Source organism: Musca autumnalis, unplaced genomic scaffold (genome assembly GCF_047663935.1).
Source record: "Musca autumnalis isolate F117 unplaced genomic scaffold, ASM4766393v1 scaffold_4, whole genome shotgun sequence".
Taxonomy (NCBI): Eukaryota; Metazoa; Arthropoda; class Insecta; order Diptera; family Muscidae; genus Musca; species Musca autumnalis.
In genome coordinates this window covers 11,586,804-11,599,524 of record NW_027411977.1, presented here as the reverse complement: position 1 = coordinate 11,599,524, position 12,721 = coordinate 11,586,804, and the positions used below count along the sequence as shown (strand labels likewise).

Below are 12,721 nucleotides of genomic sequence, written 5' to 3'. Positions count from 1 at the left end.
AAAAAATTCAAAACTGCGATTTTTTTATTTGTGTGAGACGTACCAGAAAGATTGGACTGATAATGTCAATATTCGAATTACTATAATTGGACCAAATCGGTTCCTCCCTTTGAGGTTTATAGCGACTTCCATTTTAGTGAAATATTGTAGCCCATCCTCGACATTAATCCAAGTTTAGAAAAATATTAATAGGAGCATAGTTTGACAAAATCAGTTCTACTGACTTCGTGCTCATTCCTTACCGGTAACTATCACCTCTTTTTTTTCTACCCATCACATATTCTGTAAATTTAGTGCGATTTATTTTGCAAAAATAATATTTTCCCACTGTTTCTGGCAGCTTCCAACTCCAACTACTGTCATTGTGTGTTATAAAAGTTTCCTACTATTCTGTGGTCATGACAGTTAGTTGTTTGTTTGTCGGTTGTTTTTTTTTTTTTTGAAGTTTGTATGACTATCATGGTCTGCCGGATTAAGCGTCTGTATACTTTTTGCACTTATGTTTGATATTTGAAGAGAATACAAACATTCAAACACAGATTGTATTCAATTCAATTTTTGCCCTTGTTTTCTTATACACACATATGCACAGATTCATATATGTACATGATTTCGAAGCGAACCAAGCCACCTAAAGCACACACACCCTCCATTAGGGGTTTCAGAAAACAATGATGTTGGTTTTCTAAATGACCTACTTTTAACTTAAATATTTTTCGAATTTTAAAATGTATTGTAATTTAATTTTACGAGAATAGAAATGGGGTTTGAGTAAAGATGTGGAAAGGATATAACTACTTAGGTGTTAGTCCATGGAAATGAAATATAAACCAACTAAAAGAAACAATGCCGTTTCACTTAATTAATAGCAGCACAGAAATTATAAGATTTAAAATACAAGATTTTCATGGGAATTAATAAGGGTTTCCCTCTTTTTTGCCATTTTCAATTTTTTAGGTTAAAAAATAAAAAAAAAAATATGCCACACTTTTTTATTAAGAAAACGCGTTTATTAACATTCACCCCTTCCACAAGGATAACAGGCAGCTAAAGGCTGCATTAAATTAATTTGTGTCCATTTAACACAATTGTTAACTAATGCAAATTTTCTTTGGAGACTTTTTCATGCCGATAACTTATTGCTGCACTCAATTTGCCCAGTCACAAAAAAATATTACAAAATGAAAACTTTCTACTTCGACTAACTTCCGTTGTAGTCGTGAAACGACACTCACAAAAAACAGTGACTAAAACTTTGTGCTACTAAAATACTACAAGACGGTGAATGTGAATAATGGTTGGCGGCAAAACAGAAGATGCTGTTGCAGAGTGCCGCCCACTTATTTCCTTTCTGAATAATGGTCTTGAACAATGACAACCACTTTAGGCAGGAATATTCAAAGAATGTTTTACCCTCAAATAAGTTATTTTTAATGGTGAACAGGAAAAAGTATTTTAAATAAAGTAAAAACTCGATTACAAGGCTTACTATCTGTTCGGTGACCTACCAACAAGCCTAGATAATTGAAATTAATGGCTAATAAAAGTTTGTGGTTATATTTAGCATGGAATATTAAGAACAAAACATTTTATGATACATATTTTAGTGACGACATATGTGAACTATTTTATTTTGATGTATAGTAAATGTTAAAACATTTTCAATATTGACGAATTAAAATTAAATAAAGGACAAAACAAATTAGTGATTCGGTCCAGAGTATTTAAACAGTTTGTTTATTAAATAATATTAATTATGCATGAAGGAAATTGATTTGTTAAGTTTGTCCAGGATGAACATTTTACATCAGTCAATATAAGAAACAACGTTCCTTTTCAATGAAATTGCGTTACTTAACATTAAACATGGTGAAAAAGCAATTGGATACGGGTATTTATTGTGCTTAAGTAGTTCTGTGTTGTGGTCACAAGACATATTGTCACCAACACCGGAAATATACATCATATGCCTCACAATTTAGGAAAGATCATCTCCCAAGATGTCACTAACCACAAGCTTTAGTTACATCTCCCCCGTTCTAAGCAACGACGAACTGAACAATTAAAAAACGTTGGAATGGGCCGAAGTTTTTGTACCCTCCAAAATGAAATATTCTGTACTTATATGGAAGGAAAATTAATTTGTTTTCTGTTACGAAAGTACCAATACCAACCGTTATAGGTGGCGAATTTTTTTGATCACTGGAAACTCGAAATGGCAAAGGACATGCATTTTTGCCGCAAAATGTAACTTCTTATCTCGTTAACCAGACTACGGTTTTTAAAGCTTTTGGATCATTATGTCAGGAAAAACACATCCAGTAAAAATGTTACTAATGGTCCTCGAATAGTTCTTTAATTTCACTTAGACAATATAGACCTTCTTGGACATTTATGTAGTTTTGGTGAAGTTCCGACCATATGGCATAATCAACACGTAAGTTACCGTGCTCGACAGTTATTTTACTTAGCGCCACACACTAGTCGAAACCATTGATCTAGCGGCGCGAAAGTTAAAAAATCAAAGTATAAAATTGTAAAATGTTTCCATTGTATCGATTACACACACTCTGCGGACTAAAATTTTGTTTTTATTTTTTGTTGTTGTAAATATTCACTCAGTTATTCACTGTCAATTGCAAGAAATTTTGATTTTAACCAAATTGTTGCAAAAACCTAATTTCATATTTCTTTAATAGTTAAATAAATAAAACTAAACAAAGTAAATTTTTTATTGATAGGGGAGGGTGTACGTTAAATTTTAAAAATAATGTTTGGGGTCTGAAGTTACATAGTTATTCTCGTATACCAATAAATTTTCAAAAATTATTTTTTTTTATATTTTTAGTGCCATATACTTTTGTTGAATGGAGCGGAACTACAAAGGTTCTCTAAGGTCCAATTTTTGTTTTATCAATTTTTGTTTTACTAAGTACACTGAAAGAAAAAATGCTTCGTTGTATCAATGAACGGGTTTCATTGATTATTTTTCATTGATGCTATGAAACGTTCCATTAATATAATGAAATGTTTCATTCATGCAATGAAACTTTACGTTATTTAAAATTCAATGATTTTTGGTTTCATTCATGGTGGAATAAGAAGGTGTTACATCAAATCATACCAAACGTCAAAATTGTTCACAATAACGCATTACTGTGAATTGCTTGTTTACCTTTTGTATGTAATTTTATTCACAAAAATGTATTTTGACAACTAATGTGATAATCAGCTGTTTTTGTTGTACCTGTATTATTGTACCATGGTATCATTGTATAAACGAAACGGATTTCATTGATGCAATGAAACTTTTAATTTCTATAAATTTAAGAAAAATATGTATTCTTTGAATTCAAACTAAATATAATGGACAAAAAACAATAGTGCGCAATAACCTTTTTAAAAAATGGCGAAAAATGTATATATTTGATGTATTTGGTTTACTTTAAAAATGAATGAAACAGTTTCATTAAATAAATGAAAGAGTTTCATTAGATAAATGAAAGAGTTTTATTAAACAAATTAAACATTTTTGAAATTCCTTTTTGGGTTTTGTATTCTTTGTAAATCTGTTAAGTTATAAAATTTGTCTTCTAACTATTTGTCTTTATTAAACAAATTAAATTTTTGACAATCATAAAAAGAACACATTTATATATTGGCTACATATATATGTATCGAATCACATACACAAATATGTATGCATGAATATTTGCCAAAACTAGCAGAAACGTCATCAACTGTACAAAAATTCGCTACTGTCGCCGATTGGCGTTGGTATACATAAATATTCATCCACATTAAAAATAATGCTATTCTCAGTTCATTGTTATTGTTTGTATTGTCGTTCATTAAATTCCATTTGTGGTTGTGTGTGAGTATTTAAAAGCAGAAAAAAACAGTGTTGGCAAAACAACCACCGCTTTCTTATCTACATCAAACGATGTTCAAGAACATTGTTTTAGTTTGCACTAAACCACAGTCAAGTGTGGATGAAAAAAAGTTATTTTACGTCTGGTGTTTTCAACTTTAAAAACTGTGATGTGTTTAACATGAAAAGAAAATGTAAATATTATTTTTTAGCTGTTCAGTTGTTCTTTTAAATGAATTTTCATGTTTATTTTTGTTGTAATGGAAGCATTCAATAGAAAATCTAAAGATGAGAGGAATGACGGAGAAACTGTTACCATTGGCCAACGAATCAACTCTCACTTAGAAAAAGAACATGTTGTATTGTTGTATAGTTTTCTGTCCAACGGCGAAGTTAAAGGTAAGTTAATGTTTAGAAAGAAAACCAGATAAATTACTAAAAATCAAAAGGATAACTAACTTCGCTGAAAGTAAATACTAATAATAATATGAAGTTTTAATAATGTGAAATGAATATTCAAATATTGGTTAAATTATTGTTTGTAGTTTTATGTGTTCGTTTGTTTACTTTTTTTAATTTTCATTTATAGTTGCAATAATATATAAATCCAATGATCAGTGGAATTACGGAGACTGTCCGTGGCCAATGAAACACTACTCCCTTAAGAAAAAAATGTTGTATCCTAACATCGTAGACGTACACAGGGAATGACTCAGCGGCAAAAGTTGGAGGTAAGGTAAGTTATTGTTTAGAAAACCAGTCAATTTGTTAGCAATTTGTTTATTGTTTCAATATCACTTACAGATGACAACGCCCAATACTATAATTAATGTGCTTAATACCTGACTTGTTGTATTAATGGTCAAAACTAATTGCAATAAAATGAAATAAACATATTTAGCATTGACTTCATTTTTGTTCATAACGTGAGTATGAAATTACTTCATAACAAGAATGAAATCCTACGTTGTATCAATGAAATTTTTCTTTGATTTTGAACCAATGTAAGGCTTAATAGCATTAATGAAAAAGTTTCATTGCATCAATGAAAGAGTTTCATTGCATTAATGAAAAAGTTTCCTTGCATCAATGCAGGAGTTTCATTGCATTAATGAAAAAGTTTCATTGCATTAATGAACAATTTCGTTAATTTTACTTCAATGAAACATTATTCATTTATTCAATGAACGTTGGCTCAAAATCAATGACAAATTTCATTGATACAACGTAGGATTTCATTCATATTACGTAGCTTTTTTTTCAGTGAGTAGGTCGCAATAATAGTCCAATCAGAGAGAAATTGAAAGATAGCTTTGAGTTTCAGACAAAGAATATGTCCTGTATTAATTAAAATATGCACCAATATTTTAATTTATACAGGACATATTTCGATAAAGTTGCTAAAAAATATATGGAAAATAACTTTTGACCTTTCCATTAAAGTAGCTGTTAAATAACGGAATTGTCAAATATATATGTGGGTTAAAAGTGCAATGCAGTTATTCCATTATTAATTTTTTGAGGTGAACTCTTCAACTGATTCGAAAGGATCAGTTTAAACAATTGATCTCAATTTGACATGTATTTAAAATCACACAGAGCCATCATTTTTGCATCATCGACCAGATCGAACATTTTTAATGAAAGTTACGTTTTCAACACTCTTAAAATTGTATGATTCAAATACTTACAATTGTAAGATCATACGGCTCGGGATAATGACGGACTGCTTTGCAAATGCCAATATAATCAGCGAAAAAATCAACCCTTTTATTTTGCAAAGCACAAATGGCGTATTACATATAAGCACCACATATATTTTCAAGTAAGATATACGACAAAAAACAAAAAAAACTTTTTGCAATATGCGTGGTATTTGGACACATACATCATTACAATTGGCATCAATTATAAGGCCAGAAGTTTACCATTGGACTGATAAAGCAAAATAGCTGTGAAATATACTTTCTCGTTGCAAAATAAATATTTAAATTTTTAAAAGGAAATTATCAGATTTTTCTTCAAAAATTTGTTCCATTGGCTCCGCTAAATATCATCCGATTACACTGTGCTACAAAAGTGGACAAAATTTTTTTGCAGGGGTTCTGATGCTTAATTTCGGTATTGTGGGAATTCATGGTAGACGGAAATACCTTTGGTTTTTTTGGGTTAGTGTTTTAACTTTTTGGTTTTTCCTTTATAAAAGATTGGTACCTTGTGCGTAATTGTTAACTAGACAAATTCAAACTACAATCTACCAACTTTTATAAAGGAAAAACCAAAAAGTTAAAACACTAAAGATGGCATAACTCACGCATTTTTCAACCAATTTCATTGGTTTTCCCCATTTTTTAAAGCTAACTAAACTTCCACCTTGATAAAAGTAAATAATTACAATGTTTGGTGTCTTCTACGCAGCCTAGAGCGCGAGGAAAAGCATTTTCCTGTTTTTAATGCGTTGTTGTCACACTTAAATCACTATAACATAACCATAAGTTACCGGATTTTTAAAAATTATGGCATTTTCGAAAGCCATGATTTTCACCTTTTAAATAAAATATAAGCTATAAATTTCCTTTGTGGAAAAAATAAGTTATGCTTGTTTAAATTTGAAAATCCAACAAACCCCGTTTTTCACTACATTTACCGTTATAAAAACAAAAAACGAAGTGACCCAATAAAACCAAAGGTATGTATTTTCGTCTTCCATGGACTCCCACAATACCGAATTTATGCATCAGAACCCCTGCAAATTTTCACTGTAGCACAGTGTTATCATCCAAAGGTGTAGGGTAGTTCTTTGCAATGTACACCAACAATGGATGGCGTTAAACATTATATGTGAACTTCATTAGCTGCAGTATTCTTTTAAATTATTAATTTTCCTGTGGACCTTTTCGTACTCAAATTTGTACGTTTTGTGGACTTACGACTTTTACCGACAAGGACAAAACATATAGAAAAAGGCAACATACTACAAATTTCTTTGTATCATACGACTTGTGCTATCATTCAGTAACAAAAACGCGATTTCCAAAAAAGTGGACCTACGACGATGTACTACTTAAAAATGTCGATTTGCGTAAAAAACTGTAATAAAACACATTTTTACGTATATAAGTTCAATAAATTTAAAAAGTGTTAAACGGACGGGTACATATGTATATATGGACTGAAAGAGGATACTTTCGGGAATCTTCTTGTGAATACCAAACCTCGTTCCTTGTTCAATCCTACCTACATAACAAAAAAAATGAACACAATATCTGTTATAGTTTTTTTTCTGAAACAATAACAGATATTGTGTTCATTTTTTTTTTTTGTTATGTAGGTAGGATTGAACAAGGAACAAGGTTTGGTATTCACAAGAAGATTCCCGAAAGTATCCTCTTTCAGTCCATATGTACCCGTCCGTTTAACACTTTTTAAATTTATTGAACTTTCTCCAGAAATTTGCAAAAATTACGTATTTTCCAAAAATGAGGAAAAAGGTTCGTCTTTAGGAGTATGCCACGCCCACAACTTGCAATATTTTGACCTAATTTTTTGGTTTTCTTAGTTTCTATGTGTTTACTGTCAAATCCCATATAGAGATTAACAAGCGTTGACGAAGAAAATAGGGTTTTGGCCAGGAAAATAGATTCCTGAACAACTGCGGGCCGGCTGGGTTTTCTGGAATCCTTGGGCAATTACAGCTACTCGGGTCTAAGTAAACATACTGCCAACAAAGCCATCTCTATTCAAACAGCCCATGCTGATGAAGATGAACAAACTACATTTTTTTCATTTCATTCGACATTTTTCTATCATTTCATTTGATATTTCCAGTGGATGGTTTGACGGTTTGACATACGATCATGTGTTACGTTGTTTGCCGTGACCTGACAAATCTATTTGCAAAAAAAAATAGAATTTAACTGTGAACATTTTCCTCCGATTATTTTTTTAAAACTTATCACGTGGATTATAAGAGAATCGTTCAAAAAGGTATCGTTTCGATTGGTGCAAAGAAAATTTGAAAAAAATACGATCAAAAAAGAAAAGGTTTATAAAATCTCACAGATGACATATCATGTATAAAACAGAAACCTACAGTATGGATCTTCGAAGACGAGTCAAATCATACAAAAGTTGTTAGTAGACGAAGGACATTCTTCCGCAAAACGTGTCATGTGGCGACCGTTCCGCATAATAAATTCTGAATTATCCACCACTCTTTGATTCGCTAAACTCTTCGGAAATATTCGAAAAACGAACAAGATATGACGAAACGTTTTGCACCATGACAATGTGCGTCTCGGATACCGGCTCAAAACAGCGCATTTTTTCCGGGCCAAAACTTAAAATTGATGGGTCACCCACCATTCAGCCTTAACTTATTCCCAAACGTCGGCTCAAACCAGCGCCTTTTTGACCGGCCAAATCTTAAAATCAATGGGTCACCCGCCATAACGCCCTAACTTTTTCCCGCACATCAAAAAAAAAAAAAAAAAAAATAGATTTTCGTAGCAAGAAAATGCTGTTGAAGCCAAACCATGTTTTGGAGATGTCCCAAAAGTGCACGGGAAAGTGTAAATCATGATGGGTAACACTTTGAAAAACAATAAAACTATTTTTAATGATAAATATTGGCATCTCCATTATTACACCAGGAACCTATATATTAACCCCCGTATACTTTCATGCGGCCAAACTGTGTCTAAGGGTTTCAGACAATTAGAAATTGATTTAGGTATGTCAATCAGTCTTTTTGGTTGACTGGAGCGCACGATGACTCTCGAATTGATCACCCGAATAGATCCAAATTTTGGCACTCTTTATTTTTGTCCAATTTTAAATCAAGTTCGAAGATGGTACAAACCGGTACACTCTACCGTGTACCTCCCCCACAAAAGTTCAACACATTTCGCAAAAAAATGCGCACGATAACTCTCGAAGAAAGAAAACCATTTAGTCCAAGCTTTGTACATAATTGTAATATTTCCACCAGACATAGATCAGGTTCGAATTACAGCTGGCAAACTATCGATAGTCAAACTATCGTTTTGTTTATTGTGATAACGTTTATTGTGCTAAGTCTGCCTCCAAAACAGGTTATTTGGATTATGTGACGCAAGTTATTTAAGAGGATTTGAAGACTGGCATATACATAGATTTTTGATAGCGATTGAAACGATAGTTCGACTATCGATAGTTTGCCCGCTCTTGTCCGAATATAGACTATATAGATACATTCCTTCGGTACAAGTTCAGGGGCAAGTCCAAACTGTCTCAGGAAATGTCCCGAAAGCCATGCAGCCATCATGTGTAGCGGCTGATGAGCACGACAACTGGATATGCGTTGATTCAAAGTAATATTTCTGTGAATCTTAGATAAAGTTCGAACTAGATGCTTATCCGCCAACTAATTTCGGTACCTTCCCCGCAAAAGTTTATAAATGTTCGCTAAAATGGTACGAGGGCCACCTTGGCCACTCCTTAGTGTACCAGCTTTAAAAAATTTCAACATTTGTGTTTAAGTGCAGTTTAGGGTTGTAACGTGACAAGTGTCACATACGTACAATAACACCTATGGTCTTCCCTTACCACCATAGTAGCAATGAGTCGATGTGCACTCAACAGCACCTCCATCTACGCCAGTCATGCATTGAAGTCATTTGCTTGCTGTACTCAATACACAATAATTCGCATTCACTTCATTCCAGTTTATACTTTAGTATTCCAGTTTTCGCCGTTGAAGTCAGCTTGCTACAGCTGGGGGCTTGCTATCCACGAAGGCATTCCTGGGTGGCTTGTTGCATTGGCAAATTTTGGAAGGGACTACCCATTGTGGCTGTCCCATTAATAAATTGCACACAGTGAATTCTGTTTACTGTCCCCCACAGAGACTTCGGTTTCTTGTTCCACACAGAGACTTCGGTTTTCTGTCCCACACGGAGGCTTCGGATTTCCTTCCCACACGGAGACTTCGGTTTCCCGTCCCCCACGGAGACTTCGGTTTCCCTCCCACACGGAGACTTCGGTTTCCCGTCCTACACGGAGACTTCGGTTTCCCGTCCCACACAGGGACTTTGGTTCTTTGTTCCTAGATATACGCAGTAGTCTGTATGAGTTCGTAGCTGTAATTAGTGTTGTATAGTAGTCGTTCCGAACAGCAGATGGTCGTCAACCCGCCCGACATCAATCAACACGTTCCCGATCACTACTGAAACGAATCAGCAACCAGGATCGTCGCTTCCGATCATCGACAACTATCGTTATCAGCCAGCATCGTCATCGCCGATCCCCGCCAACCATCGGCGTTCCCGAACAGCTTCGGACGAGTTTCCGAACATCACCGAATCGTCGTCACCGAGCTTCAACCGTCGTCGTTGCCGAATAACATTTGCCGAGTTGTCGAATCGTCGTCACCGATCTTCGTCAACCATTTCCCGAACATCACCGAGCTGAATCAACCATCGTCGTCCCCGAACAGCTTTTGCATAGTTGCCGAACTCCAACACATACGATCACCTATAAATCGTCAGCATCTGTCCTATCAGCATCCCCCCCCCCCGTAACGTAATAATATCGCATATCATTGAAGTAGAACATACTAGTATTTAGATCAATAAATATCCGATTGAACCCCTAGAAGGAATAAAACTAGTATTTTATTTCGTAAGGTTTTGTGGGTCCTTATGGAGACCTTGGACGCGACTGGAATTATCCCAGCCGACGAGAAAACCACGTTGCAGGGTCTGTTCAAGAATCCTTTTGAAATTTTTACCAATGCTACTCTTTGTGGGTCTAATTAAAGCAATATTATAAGACAAACATGTTTTATACGGCAGCACGCCAAGTCCAACCAGTCGAGTTAACCACAGTTTTATAATATGATGTTGGCTCTTGCACCACAGTGACACCCGATAAACATACATATATACATACTTTGAAATACTATTTTCAACCCACTCGTAAGTATTGGATTTATGCAGTGCACGGAATAATATTTCGTTATCAATCCGACCTCTATATTCATCGTTGCATTTTTTTACCACATGTTGTTTTATTTTCTGTTTTCTTCTTTTTCTTTTTGTTTCAACAACATTTTGTAATTCGTTTCCTTCACATCAGTCTGTTTTCGGTTCAGTGAATGTTTTGCTACTAACAGATGATATCATATCACTTTTTCAACATTATTTTTTTTAAATTTTGCCTCACTTTTCTTGCCTTCTTTAAATAGTTTGCCCGCTACAGAAAAAAAAACTTTTTGTTCTTGAATGCATTCATTTGCAGTCGTACTCGAGATGAAAGTGGAGATAATTTTCACCAATGCATCCATCTTCGGTAAACATTCAAATGCGTGCATTGAAGTACTTGTTAATTTGACCATTCAATTTGAGTCCGAAATTTGATGAGAAATAAACATCAAGTATACGCAATGCTTTCCTCTCCTGGGGAGACACTGCAATTTAACATCATCTGTACATGCATATAGCTCCTTGCATCAGCATCAGAATCATCATCGTTGTCGTCATCAAGTCTGGTCTTGTTTTCCCCAGTAACCAGTAACTATAATCCTATATGTCAGATGGTAGTGTGTGAACTACTGGATGCCCCACAATGAAGAATATATGCTATTTGTCGTTGTACATAACCTCCCCATTGTAAGTCATGCCTATCCAGTGCACTCCAACGTAAGTGGATGAATGCATGATATACAGCTGCTGAAGAGCATGGCGTGTAATGGTAAATGAATGCATGTGCGATTTCTGCATTTAGTGTATGACGCGTTGAGATATTAATATTGTGCTTGTTGAATTAGACACACCACATGCTATGCATTCGTCATTTTATCTTCCACCCGTTATTCTGGAACGATTGCTTGGAACGTGGCATGGTGTATAAACTATACTTGGATTCATTAGTCTGTTTTCTATTAAGGTAAATGTTGATACATAATATAAGAATATGTCCAAGTTACAGTTATTCTATGCGAAACAGATGCAGCCAATGGGTATTACATGAATTTTTCAGGTTCCTGCTGAACAAAAATTATCCATTTCCATCTTTGTTTCCATACACTGAAAGAAAAATGCTTCATTGAATCAGTAAACGGGTTTCATTAATTTGTTTTTTTCATTAATGTTATAAAATGTTGCATTAATATAATAAAATGTTTCATTCATGCTATGAAACCTTAAGTTGTTTAAAATTTAATGATTTTTGGTTTCATTGTATAAATGAAACAGATTTCATTGATGAAATGAAACTTTTTATTTTTATAAATTTTAGGAAAATATGTGAGTATTAAAATCATGCTAAATAGTATGTGCTTAAAATACTAGCTCACAAACATCTTTTAAAAAATGGCAAAAAAAATTGATATATGGTAACATGGGGCGCCTTCGCCACTGGGGCGGGTACGCCATCGCCAATTTTCTCGCAAAATACAAGTGCTAGAAAAAATCCGTTAAAGGCAAAATTGTGAGTGGTGCAATGGTATGCACGCCCGCCTTGCACGCAGAAGGCCAGTGGTTGAATTCCCCGGCCAAGCTACATCAAGCATTTTTCAACGGTGGCAAAATACCCCTCAGTAATGTTGGCGACATTTCCTGAGTATTTCAGCCTTGAAAAACATCTCTACAAGTGGTGTCTTAAGGCACGCCGTTCGGACTCGGCGATAAACAGTAGGTCCCATATCATTGAGCTTAATATGAATCGGGGTGCACTCATTGATATGAGAGAAGTCTCCCTTGTCCCGTATGGGATGTTGTGGAACAATGTTTGTTGTTGTTATGTTGAAGATCTATCATCTCCCAAAAGTTGGCAGTTTTGTCATAAATATGATAGCGGACGCACGCAGTT

The 12,721-nt window shown here is 34.4% G+C and overlaps 1 long non-coding RNA gene and 1 pseudogene across 1 annotated transcript; both read right to left on the bottom strand.

Annotated features, from left to right (window-relative positions):
* The window catches only part of LOC141401819 (lachesin-like), an 88,319-nt pseudogene extending 78,285 nt beyond the window's left edge, over positions 1 to 10,034 (bottom strand).
* Positions 10,035 to 10,642: 608 nt separating this feature from the next.
* On the bottom strand, positions 10,643 to 11,888 carry LOC141402015 (uncharacterized). The gene is made up of 3 exons (XR_012412497.1): positions 11,878 to 11,888; positions 11,769 to 11,789; positions 10,643 to 11,104 (listed from the first exon to the last, which is right to left on the bottom strand). It is a non-coding gene; the product is annotated as an uncharacterized lncRNA (long non-coding RNA).
* Positions 11,889 to 12,721: the final 833 nt, after the last annotated feature.